The sequence below is a fragment of the Triturus cristatus genome, chromosome 6, assembly GCF_964204655.1.
Source record: "Triturus cristatus chromosome 6, aTriCri1.1, whole genome shotgun sequence".
NCBI classification, from domain to species: Eukaryota; Metazoa; Chordata; class Amphibia; order Caudata; family Salamandridae; genus Triturus; species Triturus cristatus.
The window spans coordinates 1,052,481,126-1,052,502,840 of NC_140589.1; positions in this window are offsets into that span (position 1 = coordinate 1,052,481,126).

The window sequence follows — 21,715 nt, forward strand, 5'->3', positions numbered from 1 at the left end:
GGCAGGAGCAGCAAGATAGCCATGGAGGTCAGGCAGGATGGGCACTAGAAGCAAGACACACCATGAAGAGCAACAGTGAGACTGTGATGGAATACACACAGACCATGGAGGGAAGGTGGGAGGGGGTCAGGGGCAGCTAACTGACCACACAGGGAAGGTGGGAGGGACCATGGCAGCACAGAAGACCATGCATGGCAAGTGGGAGGGTTAGTGGCAGCACAATGGCTATGATGGGCAAGAAGGAGGGTGCAGGGGCATGCACAAAGGACGATGGAGGATAGAAGGGAGGGTCAGGACCTGTGCACAGACAAAGTTCAGGGGAAGGGGCCTCACAACAGACCGCACGGGGCAGGCAGGAGGAGCAGTTGCAGCACAACAGACCAGGGAGGGCAGAAGGGTGTGGCAGTACAATGGACCATGTAGGACAGGAGGAAGAGGATAGGGGCATGGCATGTGGACAGGCAGGGTGGAGGTGGCAGGGACAGGTTACAGTCATCTGACAATGCTAGGCAGGTGGGAGGGGAGTGGCAGCTCAACAGAACACTCAGAGTAGATAGGAGTGGCAGGTCCATGGAACATGGTGGGCAAAAAGGATGGAGCAGGGGCATGCACAAAGACATCGGAGGGCAGGGGGAAGGAGAATAGGGGCAGCAAGCTAAGCACAGAGTTTAAGCAGGAGGTCAATGATAGGGCATAGAATTGGGCAATGGAGGGCAGGAGGAGTGGACTGGTACATCATACTAAATTAGGGCAGTGGCAGCACATCATACCATGCATGGCAGGAGGGAGGAGGCTAGTCCATGGATTCACACAACAGAGGATAGGGAGGAGGGGGATGGGGCAGCAAGCTAACTGTTCAGAGAAGGCGGGTATTAGGAACTTTATTGTTTTTAAAACGTGTGTCTGTGCGAACTACTTAAAATATGAACAAGTATGCAGCATAATCTCACTTTTATTCAGGAAGAAGAGGACGTTTGTGACTGTGACTCCGGGCTCACTTGGCAGAAACACCCCCTGACCCTCCACACCCTATCGCAAAATGTAATGCCCGTGAAAAGGGTAGGTGAAGACAGTGGTATATAGAACATAGTCCTGAGAGCAAGATTGAAAATGAAAACTAGATATAGTGTATGGTATAAACTATGCACCAAAAAGTGTGATATAAGATGAACCGGGCGTGAAATATAATATTCAATACATTGTGCACAATGACAGATTCATTGGAGAGCGCGAGATAGCACAGGCACTAGCGCGTGCTATGCGATGTGCGCCTTGGAGTGTAATATGCACAGGGCAGTGTTGTGTAACCTAACTAGTCTCTAAAGTTGTAATATAGAATATGTGCTGGGGAGTGTAACGTTGCATATGCACTGTGACAAAGATATGGATCCCAGATTGTAATATGTATGGCATAGCACTGTGCGTTATAACATAGGCATCGAGGAAGGCACGTTAGATGGGGCAATATAACCCTTGCGAAGACAAGTGTGGCATGACATATTCACGGGGTGGTGTTACAGTGCACACAGGCTAGAGAGTGTCATAGCATATGCACTAGCTGGTGGAATACAACACAGAGGTGTGTGGCATGGTGGGTGTAACACAGCATTGGGCTCTGCCAGGAGCGCGCTGTGACTCTCAAGTGATGTTTGTCCCCTTTCCAGAGAGTAAAATAAAAAGTATTACACATCCGGCAGTGGATGTGTGTTTTATTAACCGTGAGGGGGGTTTCTTGCATAGTTTTGGTCGAATTTTTGTCGAATCCCCTTTGAATGGCTTGGTGTGCATGTGTATTAAATGTGCCCGTCAATAGCTACCCATGTTTGTATAAATAAACGGCAAGGGTGTCTACCGGGATTAGGCACGGTAGGGCATCAGACATGTCAGAGCTTCACTAGTGGTGTAAATACATTCCACGTGGATTCATTGTATGCATAGTCGCCTTTTAATGAATATCACGCAAATCGTCATGGTGATAGGTACGTACGGTTTGTCCAGCATGTCCTAGGTGTGTCTATAAATATATATTTTTTTAAAATAATAAAAAACAGTGGCCGGCCCTGGGGATTGGGGTCAAAAAAATATAATTAGGAGACAGGCCCTGGGGGATGGGGTCATCAGGGCCAATAAATTAGAATAAGAAGGGGAACCACACAGCCCCCCTTCTTAAAAAATTAAAATAAATAAAAGACTGGCATCGTGCCGGAGGCCACGCCCCCTCCTTGCAGCACTCTGCAAACGCGCCCCCTGGCGAGTTGTAAGTTGGGGGAATTAATTCCTCTTCAATACTGAGGGTCCCTGAGGGCCAACTAGCCCAACAGGCATCTCCAGTATGCGCCACGGAGCTGTGCTGCAGACAGGTGTTCTGAGGCCAAGCCCCTTTTTACACCTCTCTGCAACGCAGCTCTGTGGCGCTTACTGGAGGTACCTAGTGGTCTAGTTTGACCCTAGGGACCCTTAGGATTCAAGGGCTCTTAATCTCTCAACTCAGAACAGCCACAGGGCGCGTTTACACAGTGGTGAAGGGAGGGGACAGGGCCTGAGGTGACGTGTGCAAACACGCACTATGGCACGTTTTAAATTGGGGATAAAATTTCTCTTCAATGCTGAGGGCCCCTGGGGATTAACTAGCCCACCAAGTGCTTCCAGTAAGCGCCACTGAGCTGCATTGCAGAGAGGTGGTCCAGGCCGTGCCACTTTTTACACCTCTCTGCAACGCAGCTCTGTGGCACTTACTGGAGGTACCTAGTGGGCTAGTTGGACTCTAGGGACCCTCAGGATTCAAATGAACTTAATCTCCCAACTAAAAACGGACACAGGGCGTGTTTACACAGTGGTGAACGGAGGGGATGGGGCCTGAGTTAACGTGTGAAAAAAGCGCCCTGTGACCTGTTTTAAGAGGTAGTTTTAATCCCCCTGCCCTATTATATACTAGGGGCTTACAGAGGAGGTCATGCTAATCACAGGGGGACCCCAACGCATAATGTTCCCTAGTGTATGTAGGTGTTTTCACTGTATTCTAAGTGTCTTTTAACATAGCACTGGCTCTAGGACTGGTTAGTCAGACTCAGTTACCACCAGTATCCGTCTGAAAAAGTTGAGGGTACAGGATGATTTTGCAACAAGGCTTCTTTCTGCTCTTCTTTTTGTTCTTTCTGCACGTTATCCTTCTTCCTGCACTTTTCTTCGTCTTTGAGGACTTCTGTTGCTTCTTTCTGCACTTCTTTTTTTTCTTTCTGTGCATTTTTTCTTCTTTCTTCACATGTCCTATCTCTGTAGGCATAGTTAGAAATTAGCATTTAAAAAACCTTTGAAATTCACAGAAAAAAACATAGGTTTCAGGCACGTTATAGTTAGGAATTAGCATTTAAAAAACCTCAGAAATTCACTGAAAAAACCATAGGTTTCAGGGGTATTATAGTTAGCTGGACTTTTCACTTGTACAAAACCATTGAAATTCCCCCGTTATAGTTAGTTCAGCTAACTATAATTCGCGTGCCCGCAATGCACTGCTGATGACGCCACATATTACATCACTCATGACATGGTCAGTGACATCACTCATGACATCACTGATGACATCTCAAATGACATCACTTATGACATCACTGATGACATCATCCTTGTGACAGAGTGGCAGACCTCCTCTCACCCTAATATAACCTTTGATACACACATTCAAAAATAGAGACTAACATTTTCAAAACAATGGACATACCAATACCAGTTACAACAACCTCTTCAGTAATTCTAAGATCCACATACACATCCACTCATTCACAAACAGTCCTATACAGTCACTCATACATGTACTCACTCATCATATGTACTCATACACCTATACATCCTGTTACACAATGCCACTCATCCATAGAGTTACTCACACACATAGTCACTCATGCTAATAAAGAATCAAACATACATTTACTTGCATATACAGTTATACACACACCACCACACTTACTTCTACGGAAACTTACACATACTTAGTCTTTTAAACAATCACTTATAGAAACACATACTTATTCATACAGGAACTCTTTCAATCTCTCACTCTCACATATACTCACTTATATACACCAATAGTCACATATACTAGTTTAAAACATATGTAGTTACTCATAAAGACACTATTGAGACAGTCATTCACTCACTAACACACCCATACACACACTCATCCACCCATACAGTCCTGCACACATGCTGTCTTCAACACATACAAACAGTGAGTCACTCATTCATACACCTATGCACTACGTAATACCCCCCACCGAACCATACAGACACTCAGAAACTCATACTGATACTCAAAAAACCAACTAATAACCTATATAGACACCCATGTAGCTACTCACCAACCCATGCAGCCACTTATACACAAAGTGAGAGACTGATACAGATATTTACATATTTAAACATTACTCACTAAGCCATGTATTCACTATGATACACTTAATCAGTCAGTTACACAATCAATTTTTCAAAAACAAATCATCCATTTAGACACTTATATACCCATTTATTCTTCCATCGACCTTGAGATATACATATATAAAACATATTTAATTTTCAGAAAAACACACATTCACTGGATGATGTCATCAGTGATGTCATCAGGGATGTCATCAGTGATGTCATTTGAGATGTCATTTGAGATGTCATCAGTGATGTCATGAGTGATATCACTGACCATGTCATGAGTGATGTAATATGTGACGTCATCAGCAGTGCATTGCGGGCGCGCGAGTTATAGTTAGCTGAACTAACTATAACGGGGGAATTTCAATGGTTTTGTACAAGTGAAAAGTCCAGCTAACTATAACACCCCTGAAACCTATGGTTTTTTCAGTGAATATATATATATATATATATAAAAGTGGTATTGCTTAAATTGTCCTCATCAAATGTTGGTTGTTTAGAAGTTATAAATATAAATTTGGTAAGACCTCTAACACTTATTATGGAAAAGCAATTTAGAGGGCCATTGCGGAAAGAGTGCGGCCTTTGGGGGTCCATAGGTGCTGCAGCCTGCATTGCCACAAGCGATGGGAGGACCTGAGTTGCTGGACAAGTTGCTAGCAGAGGTGTAGCTGGGAAAGTCCTCCCAGCAGTTGAAGAGGGTGTGGCACACTCTGACCCCCTTCAATCGCCCGCATAGTGCCAGTGGCCAATTCCCTGCATGATAGGGAGCTGAAGGACAGAAATCAGCAATATATAAGGGCTAAGTATGATGTTCTGTGTGTGGCCTGTTGTGTGAACTACATTTTTGTTTTGTAGACCAACTGCATAAGTAGGAGTACATGTTGTGACAACACAACATTGAGGACACATATTTAAAAGGTGTTGTAAGTATGCATTATTCAAAAACCACAAGGTGATGGATGGAATACATGAATTAATCTCAACCACTGGGTATTGCTCAGGTCGCATCCCAATCCATTGTTTTTTGCCCACCATGCCATATCAGCTTGGACCCAGCCATACGCAAATCAGTCTTGACTCTGCCTCTCATGGGAACAGTCCAGCCTGAACTGCCAGGCCAGGTACTCCCTGAACCGGAAAACAAGCAACCTATGACCGGTTTCACCCTTGTTATGGGCTCACAGTAAGTATGTCATATGCAAATATGTGGAACATGTATACCTAATGTTTTATAATCACGTATGCCAAAGTGATTTCCATCATCTGATGATGCTTTGTAACATGGTTATAGTAGATATATACTTGTAAAGAAGGTGTCTACAATGAAACATGTTAGTAAATCCAAATATACTGTTATTGTTGTTTCTATTGCATAATTGATTTAAACCAATTGAAAAAAGTGTCCATGAAGGAATATTTCTGAGATAAAATTGAGACACATATCTGTGCCATGTTTTCAGTGAACAAATGCTGTGTGCTGTAATAAAGATTCTCAATTACATGTTACAATAAATATATTTTCTTACAAAATGGATGTTCTCACAATAGGAAAAGTGTCCAACGGCGACAAGAAACCCATATTCTGGATACAAATGTAGTAATTTCTGCTGCCAATATATCATATTAGCATCGACACAACAAAATACAGCCACCAATCTCCCAACTAAAAACGGACACAGGGCGTGTTTACACAGTGGTGAACGGAGGGGATGGGGCCTGAGTTAACGTGTGAAAAAAGCGCCCTGTGACCTGTTTTAAGAGGTAGTTTTAATCCCCCTGCCCTATTATATACTAGGGGCTTACAGAGGAGGTCATGCTAATCACAGGGGGACCCCAACGCATAATGTTCCCTAGTGTATGTAGGTGTTTTCACTGTATTCTAAGTGTCTTTTAACATAGCACTGGCTCTAGGACTGGTTAGTCAGACTCAGTTACCACCAGTATCCGTCTGAAAAAGTTGAGGGTACAGGATGATTTTGCAACAAGGCTTCTTTCTGCTCTTCTTTTTGTTCTTTCTGCACGTTATCCTTCTTCCTGCACTTTTCTTCGTCTTTGAGGACTTCTGTTGCTTCTTTCTGCACTTCTTTTTTTTCTTTCTGTGCATTTTTTCTTCTTTCTTCACATGTCCTATCTCTGTAGGCATAGTTAGAAATTAGCATTTAAAAAACCTTTGAAATTCACAGAAAAAAACATAGGTTTCAGGCACGTTATAGTTAGGAATTAGCATTTAAAAAACCTCAGAAATTCACTGAAAAAACCATAGGTTTCAGGGGTATTATAGTTAGCTGGACTTTTCACTTGTACAAAACCATTGAAATTCCCCCGTTATAGTTAGTTCAGCTAACTATAATTCGCGTGCCCGCAATGCACTGCTGATGACGCCACATATTACATCACTCATGACATGGTCAGTGACATCACTCATGACATCACTGATGACATCTCAAATGACATCACTTATGACATCACTGATGACATCATCCTTGTGACAGAGTGGCAGACCTCCTCTCACCCTAATATAACCTTTGATACACACATTCAAAAATAGAGACTAACATTTTCAAAACAATGGACATACCAATACCAGTTACAACAACCTCTTCAGTAATTCTAAGATCCACATACACATCCACTCATTCACAAACAGTCCTATACAGTCACTCATACATGTACTCACTCATCATATGTACTCATACACCTATACATCCTGTTACACAATGCCACTCATCCATAGAGTTACTCACACACATAGTCACTCATGCTAATAAAGAATCAAACATACATTTACTTGCATATACAGTTATACACACACCACCACACTTACTTCTACGGAAACTTACACATACTTAGTCTTTTAAACAATCACTTATAGAAACACATACTTATTCATACAGGAACTCTTTCAATCTCTCACTCTCACATATACTCACTTATATACACCAATAGTCACATATACTAGTTTAAAACATATGTAGTTACTCATAAAGACACTATTGAGACAGTCATTCACTCACTAACACACCCATACACACACTCATCCACCCATACAGTCCTGCACACATGCTGTCTTCAACACATACAAACAGTGAGTCACTCATTCATACACCTATGCACTACGTAATACCCCCCACCGAACCATACAGACACTCAGAAACTCATACTGATACTCAAAAAACCAACTAATAACCTATATAGACACCCATGTAGCTACTCACCAACCCATGCAGCCACTTATACACAAAGTGAGAGACTGATACAGATATTTACATATTTAAACATTACTCACTAAGCCATGTATTCACTATGATACACTTAATCAGTCAGTTACACAATCAATTTTTCAAAAACAAATCATCCATTTAGACACTTATATACCCATTTATTCTTCCATCGACCTTGAGATATACATATATAAAACATATTTAATTTTCAGAAAAACACACATTCACTGGATGATGTCATCAGTGATGTCATCAGGGATGTCATCAGTGATGTCATTTGAGATGTCATTTGAGATGTCATCAGTGATGTCATGAGTGATATCACTGACCATGTCATGAGTGATGTAATATGTGACGTCATCAGCAGTGCATTGCGGGCGCGCGAGTTATAGTTAGCTGAACTAACTATAACGGGGGAATTTCAATGGTTTTGTACAAGTGAAAAGTCCAGCTAACTATAACACCCCTGAAACCTATGGTTTTTTCAGTGAATATATATATATATATATATATATAAAAGTGGTATTGCTTAAATTGTCCTCATCAAATGTTGGTTGTTTAGAAGTTATAAATATAAATTTGGTAAGACCTCTAACACTTATTATGGAAAAGCAATTTAGAGGGCCATTGCGGAAAGAGTGCGGCCTTTGGGGGTCCATAGGTGCTGCAGCCTGCATTGCCACAAGCGATGGGAGGACCTGAGTTGCTGGACAAGTTGCTAGCAGAGGTGTAGCTGGGAAAGTCCTCCCAGCAGTTGAAGAGGGTGTGGCACACTCTGACCCCCTTCAATCGCCCGCATAGTGCCAGTGGCCAATTCCCTGCATGATAGGGAGCTGAAGGACAGAAATCAGCAATATATAAGGGCTAAGTATGATGTTCTGTGTGTGGCCTGTTGTGTGAACTACATTTTTGTTTTGTAGACCAACTGCATAAGTAGGAGTACATGTTGTGACAACACAACATTGAGGACACATATTTAAAAGGTGTTGTAAGTATGCATTATTCAAAAACCACAAGGTGATGGATGGAATACATGAATTAATCTCAACCACTGGGTATTGCTCAGGTCGCATCCCAATCCATTGTTTTTTGCCCACCATGCCATATCAGCTTGGACCCAGCCATACGCAAATCAGTCTTGACTCTGCCTCTCATGGGAACAGTCCAGCCTGAACTGCCAGGCCAGGTACTCCCTGAACCGGAAAACAAGCAACCTATGACCGGTTTCACCCTTGTTATGGGCTCACAGTAAGTATGTCATATGCAAATATGTGGAACATGTATACCTAATGTTTTATAATCACGTATGCCAAAGTGATTTCCATCATCTGATGATGCTTTGTAACATGGTTATAGTAGATATATACTTGTAAAGAAGGTGTCTACAATGAAACATGTTAGTAAATCCAAATATACTGTTATTGTTGTTTCTATTGCATAATTGATTTAAACCAATTGAAAAAAGTGTCCATGAAGGAATATTTCTGAGATAAAATTGAGACACATATCTGTGCCATGTTTTCAGTGAACAAATGCTGTGTGCTGTAATAAAGATTCTCAATTACATGTTACAATAAATATATTTTCTTACAAAATGGATGTTCTCACAATAGGAAAAGTGTCCAACGGCGACAAGAAACCCATATTCTGGGTACAAATGTAGTAATTTCTGCTGCCAATATATCATATTAGCATCGACACAACAAAATACAGCCACCGATCCTTTTTTGAGTGTGCAAGAATAATAAATGTGAAAGGTATTGTTTCCTGGCCAACTATCACCTCACACAGCCAGGACGGTCTCTTTTGGCCTACACATAATCCATAATAACAAACTATATGGATATTAATAAAGCAATCTCAGGTATCCAACTGTTGTGAGTCATCTGATAGAGGACAAACCCTGCAGGCACATATGAGTATGTCTATGTTCTGTGTATAGTAGTTATCCACATGACCATATATTTAATGTGACATCCAGCTATACCTTCAAGTGATTGTTCATAAAAAGTCACATGCATCAGCCTGGACTATAGCCTGTATATTACATTCCTCAGGAGTGACTTATAGTAACTATTCTACAAAATGTAGGATTGGACAAAGAATACAGGTCCTTGTGAGTTTTCAGATTGAAAACAACCGGAGCGCCAGGGCAAGTAATCCTCAAATAGTGATACAGATTATACTGATGTGTATCTCATATGAAGTGATGAAGGAGCAGTAGTAAAAAATGAGGACAGAGATTGTGTATATACTTGTGCACCGACTTAGTCTTGACTAATAAAGTGAAATTATGATTTCAAAAAGCTTGTTTAGCTATATTTGTAGGTATCACAGACATTAATATAACACTGTAGCACTTGTCAGTGGTCATACTGTGCCCAGAATAAGGACACATGATGTTTATGGTATATGACCACTTAAGGTGCAATGCTGAGTCGATTAGTCATCTTCTAGTGGATAAGTCATTATCCAGCAGAGTGGAAGTAAATAAGGTACTTTGTTATCAAATATGCATGAAGGGAGGATCAATGTATTTTTGGCAGGAGTGTGCATGAGTAGGTTTTAACAATTTAGGTTGCCTAATTGACAATGAAATGATGGTAAATATGACAACATTGGAAATAATCATGCCATCCACATGTGGAAGCTTCCCTTATATGCACAGCCAGGTTCCAAATGGAAATCAAAATTCTACCTTAAATCAGTTTTCTGAATTACAAATGTATTCAATGTATTACTTCACTGTATTTTTTCTTCTTCAATATGATTTTTTTCCAAAATCGATTCTCCAACATTGTCAGAAATGCACATCAAATTCTTTATGGACAATCCATATGTATCCATAGTGTGCTCAATTAGTTTCTACATATGTCCCCAATGCATTTCGGGCATGCCTCTGCCCTTCATCAGGGGATATATTCCAAAAAACAACAAGGCTGCTCTGCACGGGTGGTGTTAATTACTGTATACCGAGTCGGTATACAGTAATTAACACCACCCCGTGCAGAGCAACCTTGTTTGGCACCACAGTACGAAGCCCCAGTCATTATCACTGAAACAACATACTAACACATAATGTCTCTTAACCAACATGCGTTGATCGAGCAAACAAACACATTCTTGTATATAGCAGCGTATACGATAAGCCACACACTTACCCCAGAGGGTGGTTGAGTTTCACACCATGGCAGTCACTTCATTTTTGCTTTATTTGTTGTTTTAGGAATGTACCACACTAGGGACATATGTAGACTGTGGCAGTGTGCTATATATTTTAATGGAATTCCATTTATTAATTTTTCAGGCTTACCAGCTGTTGATTGCACACGAAACAACCATTTAGATTCTGAAATGTAGACGACATTGAGTGTTGTATAAATATTTTCTTCTTATGGTGAAGTAGATAATGATTTTCTAGGATCATTTAAACAAGCCTTAAGATAATACAGCAACTGGACAACATGATGGTGGCAACGTCATGTAACAATTTAAAATACATAATAGTAGCATAATATGATGAATAAAGCTAAATATGCGTTATACAACACATTTACAATTTCACAACAAAGTTTGTGTGGAAATATCTCTAACCGCATTATATATTTAGGGGCCGATTACGGTGTTGGGCAGAAAGCCTCGGCCTGACACGCACTCTGGACCGACCGACTTGCAGTCGGCGGTTCTGACTGCCGGATTACGATGTGACCGAACACTGTTCTGTCGGAGTCCTATTGTTCCCTATGGGAGCTCATGTTCCGCCCAACAACCAGCCGTAACACAGGCTCCTATGGGGAAATTGGGTATTTGCAGAAAACCCTGCACCTTATCGCAGGCACCCCACAGGACCTGCCACACAGAGCAGGGTTTTACAGGAGGGTTCCTTAGGTACCCCCCTTGGCCATCCACCATAGGCTGCGGGGCAAGGGGACCCTGCCAGGGGCCTCCAAAGTCACTTTCAGTGTCCAACAGGTTGACGCGGAAAGGCTGTTGGAAATTGACATCATAATCCTTAGGGCGGAAGCGCTGTCCATAGGGGTGTATTAAACGGTTCCAACCAATACGATTACTCTGTGAGTTGCTCAGAACCGATTCTGAGTGACCGTGCTGTTTACATTCCGACCGCGGAGATCGTAATCGGGTGGTCAGAATGTAAAATGACCGAGTCGGTCGGAAGGACTCTGATGCAGTCAAGGAGATTCCGACTATTGGGAGGAAGTTTTCCGCCCAACATCATAATCGCCCCCCTAATGTTGGTGAATGTACAATGTACATGTAAATGTATGTGCTGATGCTGATGATGCTGGATGAATTTATCCTATCTGATTGTTTTCACACATTAAGCCTACCTTAAATCATGAACTTTCTATCATATGAAAGGTGTTGAGTCACTTACACTGACTCTGCTATGTATGTTAGCTAAATCCTTCCGATATATGGATCAAATTATAGTGTCAATCTAACGTGTTGTTTATGATTAGCATATGGTGCATAATACATTTGTGCTATGCACAGCAGCTTAATGGTTGCGACTTAGGAAATAGATTTTGAAATGTTTTATGCTATGAACATCAGGTATATGTAGGCTCATGAGTTTTATTTTCAATTATGAGCATCCTCCAGAACAAGCGAGGGAGACGTTGGCCATGAAGGTGGTGAAGCAGATGTCTGCGGGGAGTCTGAAGGTGGTACCACTGAAACCGGAGGGCCCAGCGACACAGAGGGTGATGGCGCTCGGGAAGAGGACTCAACCTCTTCTGACTCAGGGCGCCCACAGTAAACTAGCTCCAAGTGGTGGTAGACCCAACACCAACTCATGGACTTACAACACTGTCCACCATCACCAAGAATATAAGCACCCTCCATACTGTTCTCACCAAGGGTTGCCTACACCCTGTCCCTAAAAGGTATGGGGTATCCTTTGTGACAGGCACCTCTGCTCCTGTCATTGTTCATCTGGCAGTGATGTCTGAGCCATTGTGTGTCATCCAAGTGGTCACTCAACAGTAAACCCAGTTACTGGCCTTCCACAATGGCATACACAGTGCAATATGTGCTATAGAAAGGGGCACGGCATGTCTAAACCCCCCCAGACATCACTCCCCTACCATATAACCCCTGCACTTTCCTCAAGATCCTTTCTCTTCCCTAAACCTTCCTCCCACCACCATAACCCCAACAACCACCTCTGTCCTAACATCACTCACTAGCTCCACCCTCACACCCACACACTCAGGCAAACCAAACACACAGGCACAGAAACAGACACTCCCAGTAAAAAGAAGAAACATATTCACAAACATGCACATAAAGAAACAGACACTAGCACCACACCCTCTAAAACCACAGACTCATACACAACTCACAAAAACTATGATACAGACATCCATCCACCAACCGTTTCTATCATCCAGCTCATTCCCACAATCACCACCACAATCTCAACCACACCCTCAACCACATTCATACCCTCAACCACCATACGCTCAGTGACCACCACTACAGCCAACCACCATCCCACCCTCACCCATCACAACCACCACTACAGCCACCACACCCACAACCACCATCACAACTTCTACTCCCACTACAACCTCATCCAAAGAAACAACCTCATCCAAACAGAAAAACGTATCCAAACACACAACCACACAAAAACAATTCACACCAAAGAAACACACCACCTCAGGCAAGCACACACCATCACCCAAAAAGACAACACCACTGAAAAACACACCCTCAGAGAATCACACATCAACCAAACAAACAACAACAGAGTAACACACACCCTTAACAAACTCATACCATCAAACAAACAAACCAGATCACAGACACCCACACCCAAAGCCACTACATCCGCAAAGCTAAGACATTCATCCACATAAAAAACTATACCCACACACACTTAAAAACGTATCCAAAGGCACAAGCACACCTCACCATGAAATTTCAGACACACACTCAGCCGCACATCAACACGCTCACTCACCCACCACCCCTACAACTGCTCTTATTCCCACCCTTCATCCTCCCTCCTAAACCACCCCTACTCCTCCCAAACACCTGAAGAAAAGGCCCACCAGTTCTCCCAAATGTAAAATTGACATGCCTGGATTCCATCTGTCTGTTCATGGAGATACATATGCCCCCTGGCAAGGAGCTCATTTGGATGCCATTGCCTTTGAAGCAAGATTCCAATATCTGTTATTGGACACAAAAGATGGGTTATTTCGTATTGTTTTATAAAGATTAGGATTTATTACTTTTCTATATAAGTATCTGCTGATGCAATAACATGTATTTTTCCTTACAAACATGTTTATTTTTGTGGTGTACACAGACACATTGTTCAGGGTGTATTTGTTTTCTATCATTTAAATATTGAGTACTCACTCCATATATTTGGAAGTCTAAGTTGACGTTTGGTCTCCTGCTCTTACCAATAGAGTCCCATGTGGCTTACAATACATTATTTGTCGACAGCTCTAATCTTCCTTCCCTTTGGGGTCATTTTATTTATAGCTTGTTTAGTAGTTGACGGCATTGTTAAAATACTAGAACAAAAAGAAATATCTGTGTCAGGCTAAAAATAGATATTAGTATGTAACTGGCTTATTATTAACATAACAGAACATATGTACATTACATATTTCTTATCTTGACTGTAAATTGCCTGTAATGGCTTGCAGAATACCTTTTATTTAACATCACTTCAACAGTTCCCACAACAAATGAAGTAAGGACACAAGTAACATCAGATGCACAGGCCCTGCCTACATTGATTTACAGTTTCCTGGACATGTAAGCGTCAATGTGATCTTGCAAGTACATGTAAGGCAAATGAGTGTTGCAAAATATTTTATAATTGCATAGGTAAAGGAACAATATTGCTAAAATATGACAGGCATGTTGAAATAATAAGAGAGCTGAGGGGGGCATTTATTGTGCTCACCGTTCAGAGAGGGCAATGTACACAAAATTAAATAGAGCAATATAAATAATACTGTGGTAACCCGGTACATATCTGTGTACATTTGTTATTATTTATTTCTGATTAGATAGTAAATTATTAAACTTTAGAACTGGGTGTATATGACACACAATTAAAAGTGTAAGTGCCTCCCAGATACTTAAATTATCCATTTACTGGTAATAAAACATTGTCATCTACGTTTGATATATTGTATGCGCTTCTGTCAGGATGATGAACAATGACACCACATACTCAAATTGGCAGACTTTTTATATGTCTGACCATACATATACTTTATTTAATTCACATTAAAGTTCAACATAACACATTTATTATATTTTCTGAAATTACAAAATAAAAATGTACATTTTAAATGTAAAGATTAAGATTTGGCACTCATTCAACAGAGTACGTTCCATATGTGTACAGCCACAATAAAGGAGGTTTTAATATGATAACATACATGTAAATGCACATACCTCCTATTACAGTGCCAACATGGTGGATCCATATCTGTGAGCAGGTATGCAGCACATTGCAACATAATGTTCATTGGGAGTAGCCAAGTACAAGAAGTTTGTAAAGGTAGCTTACCCCCTTTAATCAGCTTGAAACTGTCAGCACAGGTGTGGAGGTTTAGCTGCCATGGGAATGCTGACAGAAACCACTGTCAGCCACTTTACTGCACTTATTCTATCAACACAGGAGTCTGCATGCGCAGGTGACTGGGGGGGGCCTGGCGGACGTTTGTGCGTCAAATCATCAACATGTATATCAGGTGGGAGAACAGTTTCAATGGCAGATGGATGGAACATCAATTTTTCATCTGCCCAAATATAAATAGGGCCCTCGGTCTAATTTCTGATTTGTATTTCTTTGTATTGCCCTACTCACTGAAAGCCATTATGAAATTGATCCTGTGTTGCTTTGTTTTACAACTTTGTGATAAAACCCCTTAGCTAATCCACTGATCTAGAACTCAGTTATTGAGATGGCCCATTTAATGAATTGACTGTATTTGATATATTTTGATGCAAATGGTATGTGTCTAAATATGGGGACACATTGCCTCATGAAATTAAAACTTGACCCCATCTTCAATCGCGACAATTGTGGACATTCTGATTGAGGTAAACTTCTGGTGTCTAAAATTACAGATTTACCCGCGCCAATAACTACACCTACCATTATTGGGACCAATCCACTGCATTTTCTTGAGTGTAGCTCTCCACATTCCACTGTTCTATGGGTAATTTTCTACTTGCTGTGTTTGAAATGTGATAAGCATTATTACCAAAGTAGTTGTACGGCTTAAATAACACCTTAATGCCCAATGTGCTTTCTACAATCCCTTTTTTTTTCTTACAACTACAGTTTATAAATGTATTTGCCAAATATTTGTACTTGTCTGCTTCCCCGCTTTTTTGATTATGTTATGTATATAAACTTTTTCTGACTAAAATTCTGATCATGAAGGGCGTGGCCTAGATGGCAGACAGGTGAGAAGCACTTTTTGCTCTCTCCACTCCCCGCCACCTGGCTTGGACACCTAGAGCCAATCAGCACAATGCAGCTTCGAAGATCGGGGGGGCTCTCTCTAGAACAGGTTTGGTCCTGCCCGCACTCACCTCTCAGATCCTGGAGGCCAAGCGAAGCTTGAGCGGGTGGCGGCCTGCAGATACAGGACCGGTCGTGGACGCGGGGACTCCTGCCACCTGACCCAGCCTGGCGGTAAGCCGTTCACAGGTGCCTGGAGCAGGCTGGTGCTCAACAGGCGGGCCTGCCAGAGAGCCCGGGACGTGGCACTGAAAAGGTCCGGGCTCCCTAGCAGTTGCCGGCTTTGCAAAGGTGTTTGATTGTTGGGGGCTGCTTGCTCAGGGCCTAGCCCCTCTCCGGGAAGAGCAATGGCCTGCAGTTGAGGAGACAGCATGTGGCTGCGGTGGAGGATCCTGCCCATTGCCTGTTGTGGCGCCCAGGGAGGGCTCTGCGCTACTGGAGGACAAGGGGCGATGAGGTGCCCTGCCCCCCCCCCACAGATCGCCATAGAACAAATTAGGAGTGAGACGAGGAGCACTGAGGGGAGGCCGTTATGGACATTGAGTCTACTGCTCATCATCAACATGCCAGGTGGCAGCAATTAGCTTCACGGGCCCCTCCCCCGGCTCCTGGGTTATTCCGATCCTGATGCACACCTACACACAGAGTGAAGGTGCCTCCCCAATAATATCTAGGATGTTCCAGACGGACTGCCCCCCACTTGGCTCACTTGACAGATACCTGGACTATTCTGGGGTGGAGAGCCCTGCGGACCCCGGCCTCAACTTTCTGACCAGCTGCATCTGCCATAGCCTGCTCTATGCAACTACGCCTTGCCCTGCTGCTGGTGGAGTCCGAGCACCCTGGCCAGCTCCTGCATATTGTTGAACCTGGATCAGGATCCTGTTGAGACGCGCAGCTCTTCCCTTGCTTTCGCTCCGCTGGGCTCCTGCTGAGGTAAATTCACTGGTGCCATGCGGGAACACTGGGCTTTCCCTGAACACCACCTCCTTGGGTGTACTGAAGCTTGCCCTAGACCTGTAACCTATGGGGGCCTCACGCCATGGCCACTGGAAGGGGGAAGAGGGACCGGACCCTCAAGAATATGCTCCTCAAAATGCCTGGGGCCCAGACTGGGGATTCTGCCTTAGCCCCGAACGTGGAAGAGGCATCGGATTCTGGGAGCCCAGAGGCGCTGATTACCCATCCCTATCTCGAGGCACTGTTTGCCTCCTTGCACGAGGACCACCGATCATTTAAGGAGGAACTTGCTGCGGAGCTTAAGGAGGTCTGCCATGACATAGATGGACTGGGGGACAGGGTTTTGATCCTGGAAAATCACGAATCAGGGAGAGAAAAATAAATTGAGCAGCTTCCACAAGAAATCCTATGTCTAAGGGATCAGCACTTGGATTTACAGGCCCATGCCAAAGACCTGGAGAACAGATCTTGTCAGAATAACATTCACATGCAAGGCATTTAATCTGTGGCAAAAGGACTGGACCTTACCTCCTTCGTGAGGAAGCTCTACTGGTCAATTCTGAAAGTACCCCCTGACATGGAGATCAAGCTTGATCGCACTCACAAGATCGGCCCAAAGAGATCACCTGCTTTTACCCCTGATATACTAACTTGTGTTCACGATTTTTCCCCGAAGAAGTGTATCCTGCATAAAGCCTGGGACAGGTATCCTATTCACTTTCAGGGTCACAGTCCAGTTATCTATCCTGAATTGACAGCATCTACCCTAGAGGAAAGCAAAGCATTTCGACCCATCACCGCTCATCTTAGAGTAGCTGTGGTGCCGTACTCCTGGGGGCATCCTTTTTGTATGGTTTTCTACCTGGAGGAGAAGCCGCACCAGCTCCACTTGCTGGAAGAGGAGTCCCAACTGCTGTATCAGAAAGACCTCTCTCCGGAGTGCCCCAGGAAGCACACTGCAGCCGGGATAGGGGAAGGGCAAGTTCCCAGAAAAGCACAATATCAACCCCAGCTGAACTTCACCGGGATTCATAGACTATTGCCAAAGAGAAACAAGCATTCCTGGTCTCACTAGCAGGGGTCATATACAACAAGGAGCTGAGGGGGTAAAGAACAGGTCGCCCCCCCACTCAAATAATCATGAACAACAATGGACCTGTTCTGGATAATAGGTGACCCCTTCAAAAATGTATGGTCACCCTGATTGGCGTGACAAAGCAGCGGTTATCCTTATACCGTCTAGTCAGGGGGGTCCTGGATCACCAAGCAATTATTAAAATAGGTTGCATCTGTAGGTCCTGTCTCCCAGGGTGTATCCCAACCATCGGTGTGAAATAACCAACTTCAACAAGAAAAGAGAAATGAAAAAATGTGGGAAAAGGATGGCAGTGCCTCATGGGAGTAACACAATGGAAGTTAGCAGACTAGTACTTGCCTGCATCCTCAGGTTCTCATCATTAGCGACTGCCACCCCGTAACACAAATTGTGAAAAAATGAAAACAGAAAGAATAGTGGGGAAAGTGCTAAGTGTGAAATCTATGCACCGGTTGAATAATCCGGGCCTATAATAGTATCAACCCAATGAGGAGTAGCGAAGTCTAATTTGAAACGTCGCCATTCCTAGTTAAAAACGTGCTAGACATCACTGGCTATCTTACTTTATTCCGTGCTGTGTGTCTGCTCTCTTAAAAGAACCAACATGTTTTATTGCCTAGGGGAACTTGCGGCAATTTCATCAGGGCAAGGGTTAATTAGCCACACTGCACCACTATTTGTCCGTATTTTGTGTTTTGTAAACCAGGTTGTTGCCCTTCATTGGCATGCTTATGACCCCCTATGTTTTGTATGTGTGTGTCCTAGTCACTATCACACTGGCTGTCACATACACTGCATAGCGTCAGTCTGCACAGCGCGAGTGTACGCCGTCCGACGTCACTAGCAGAGGACCTGGCAAGCCCTACATCAACGTGACTGATGCAGTTTTTCTCCTCCTCTCCTGCTCCTCCTTATCTGTCTCTCCTTTTTCGCTTTTCTGGGAGGCCCCGGTGGGGAGCAGGGACCACAGTCACTGATACCCTTTTTGATAAGTAAACCATGAGACTATATACACTTTAACAAACTTTATGACGTTTTTTCTCTGTTGTTTGTTCTCACCCAAGAGGCAATTTACTGTTTTTTCTTGTTGGAACCGGGGGTAGAGCTCATATGTCCTAATTACTGTCACTTACGCTGTGGACTCACTGACATCCCCCTGCTCAGGTTACAATACAGGGGGGTGGGACGGTTTAGGGCGCCATCCATTGCAGTTTACCATCGGAAGCCACCATGACCATTAATTGGTGGGTCTCACTCTCAACGTTAAGGGCCTCAATTATTCGTTGAAGAGAATCTCTATGGGGGGCCGGGTTGTGGGGGCGATTCCTGAGCGAAGGGCGAGACACCCTCCTCGACCTACCGGCCCCCATGCAAACATCCTACAGCCACATGAAGGAGGCCCTCCTCACGAAATACGGCCTCACCCCCGAAATGTATCGGCAATGGTTCCGGGACTGCCGAAAGATCCCAGGCACCACCTGGGTGGAATACGTAAACTTTTACAGCCGAGCGCTGGAAGGGTGGATCAAGGGCAGCAAGGTCACCACCTTCGAAGAATTGACCGACCTCATTGCCTGGGAACACTAGTCCACCAACTGTTTCGTAGAACTACGCCAGCACCTGCTCGACAGCAAACTCACAGACCCGAGGAAGCTGGCCGTCGAAGCAGATCGCTGGGTAAACACCCGGGTCCCCCGGAACCCCGTAGGAGACTACACCCGCAGCCAGCAAGGACCTCCCCGTCAGAGAGGGGGGGGAATCAAGGGAGAGCGAGGGAGTTCCCATCCGGGCCCCCGCGTAGCCCCCCGAGGAACCCACCCCCGGGGTTTCCAGCTCCTCTGCCAGGCAGTGCCGCCACCCCCGGCCGACAAGGGCCCCGGGTGAATATCACATGTTTCCGCTGTCAACGGCTAGGGCATTACGCCAGCGACCCTCAGTGCCCCATGGCCCAGAAACCCCCCACGACAACTCCCCCAGCCCGACACATGGCCACCGTGACCCTAGGGGAGGAGTTTGAGGACCCCGAGGGATGGGAACCTGCAGCCATGGCCCTAGTCTCTCTAGGAGATCGAGATATGATTCCCGGGGCCCCCCTACCCGCAAACACCAAGAAGTACCGTCAGATTGTAAAGGTCAACGGCCACCCGGTGGAGGCCCTTCGCGACACCGGGGCGAGCATCACTGGTGTCCTCAGCCACTTAGTCCAAGCGGACCAGATCATCCCCAATGTCTTTTGCCCTGTGATAGCTTCCGACAACACTGAGAGTCTGTGTAAGGTGGCCCTGGTACCATTCGAATGGGGGGGAGTAACCGGAACCTTGCGGGTGGCTGTCCGAACCGCACAACCCGTGGACTGCCTCCTAGGAAACGACCTGGAAAGTTCCCCCTGGAGACAGGTCGAGCGCAAGATCCACCTCGGGATGATGGGTCTACCAGAATGGGTGTGCGCAACCACCCGATCCATGGCAGCCCGACTACCCCCCCGCGGGGGAGTCGAGGACGAAGCCCCCAGCACCCCCTCCGTGGCCCAACCCGGAGATGATCCTGTTGAACCTCACACCCTATCCCCAGGAGAAGAGCCCCCGCCGACGACGGGTCCGTTCAGCCCCACCACGCGCAGATCACGGAGTTAGGTGATCTGCCCACGTTGGCCCAGTGGGGCCACGAAGGGGGCCCCTCCCGAGAGGAGTTCTGCAGAGAACAAGCGACCTGTCCTTCCCTGGTCGGACCCCGGCAGCAGGCTGCCGCCCAAGCCGCGGGCGACCAAACGGGAACCCACTTATTGTATTGGGAGAATGACCTCCTGTATAGCGAACAGCGGGCTGCCGAGCTAGGATCAGCCCGGGTCCTGGTGGTACCCCTACGCTTCCGAGACTTCCTCCTGGGCTTGGCCCATGATGTACCCCTGGCCGGCCACTTGGGCCAGTACAAAACCTACCATCGCCTAGTAACGCACTTTTATTGGCCAAAAATGCGAGCCCACGTAGAGGCCCACTGCAAGTCCTGCCCCACGTGCCAAGCCAGTGGTAAAAGTGGAGGGAAGTGCAAGGCCCCCCTCCAACCCTTCCCAGTCGTCAGTACCCCCTTTGAGCGAGTCGGAATTGACATCGTAGGGCCCCTGGATCCCAAGACTGCCCAGGGTCACCGCTTTATCCTCGTCCTAGTGGACCATGCCACCCAATACCCGGAGGCCATCCCCCTCCACACCGTCACGGCCCCCGTGGTGGGCCGGTGCCTTAATGGGGATCTTCTCCCGGGTAGGGTTCCCCCCGAGAGGTCGTGAGCGACCGAGGTACCAATTTTATCTCCAAATATATGAGATCCCTGTGGCAACAGTGTGGAGTCTCGTATAAATTCACGACCCCTTACCATTTTCAAGGCAATGGTCTAGTGGAGCGGTTTAACAGGACTCTGAAGGGAATGATCATGGGTCTCGAGGAGCCCCTGCGGCTTAAGTGGGACGTCCTCCTCCCCTGCCTCCTGTTC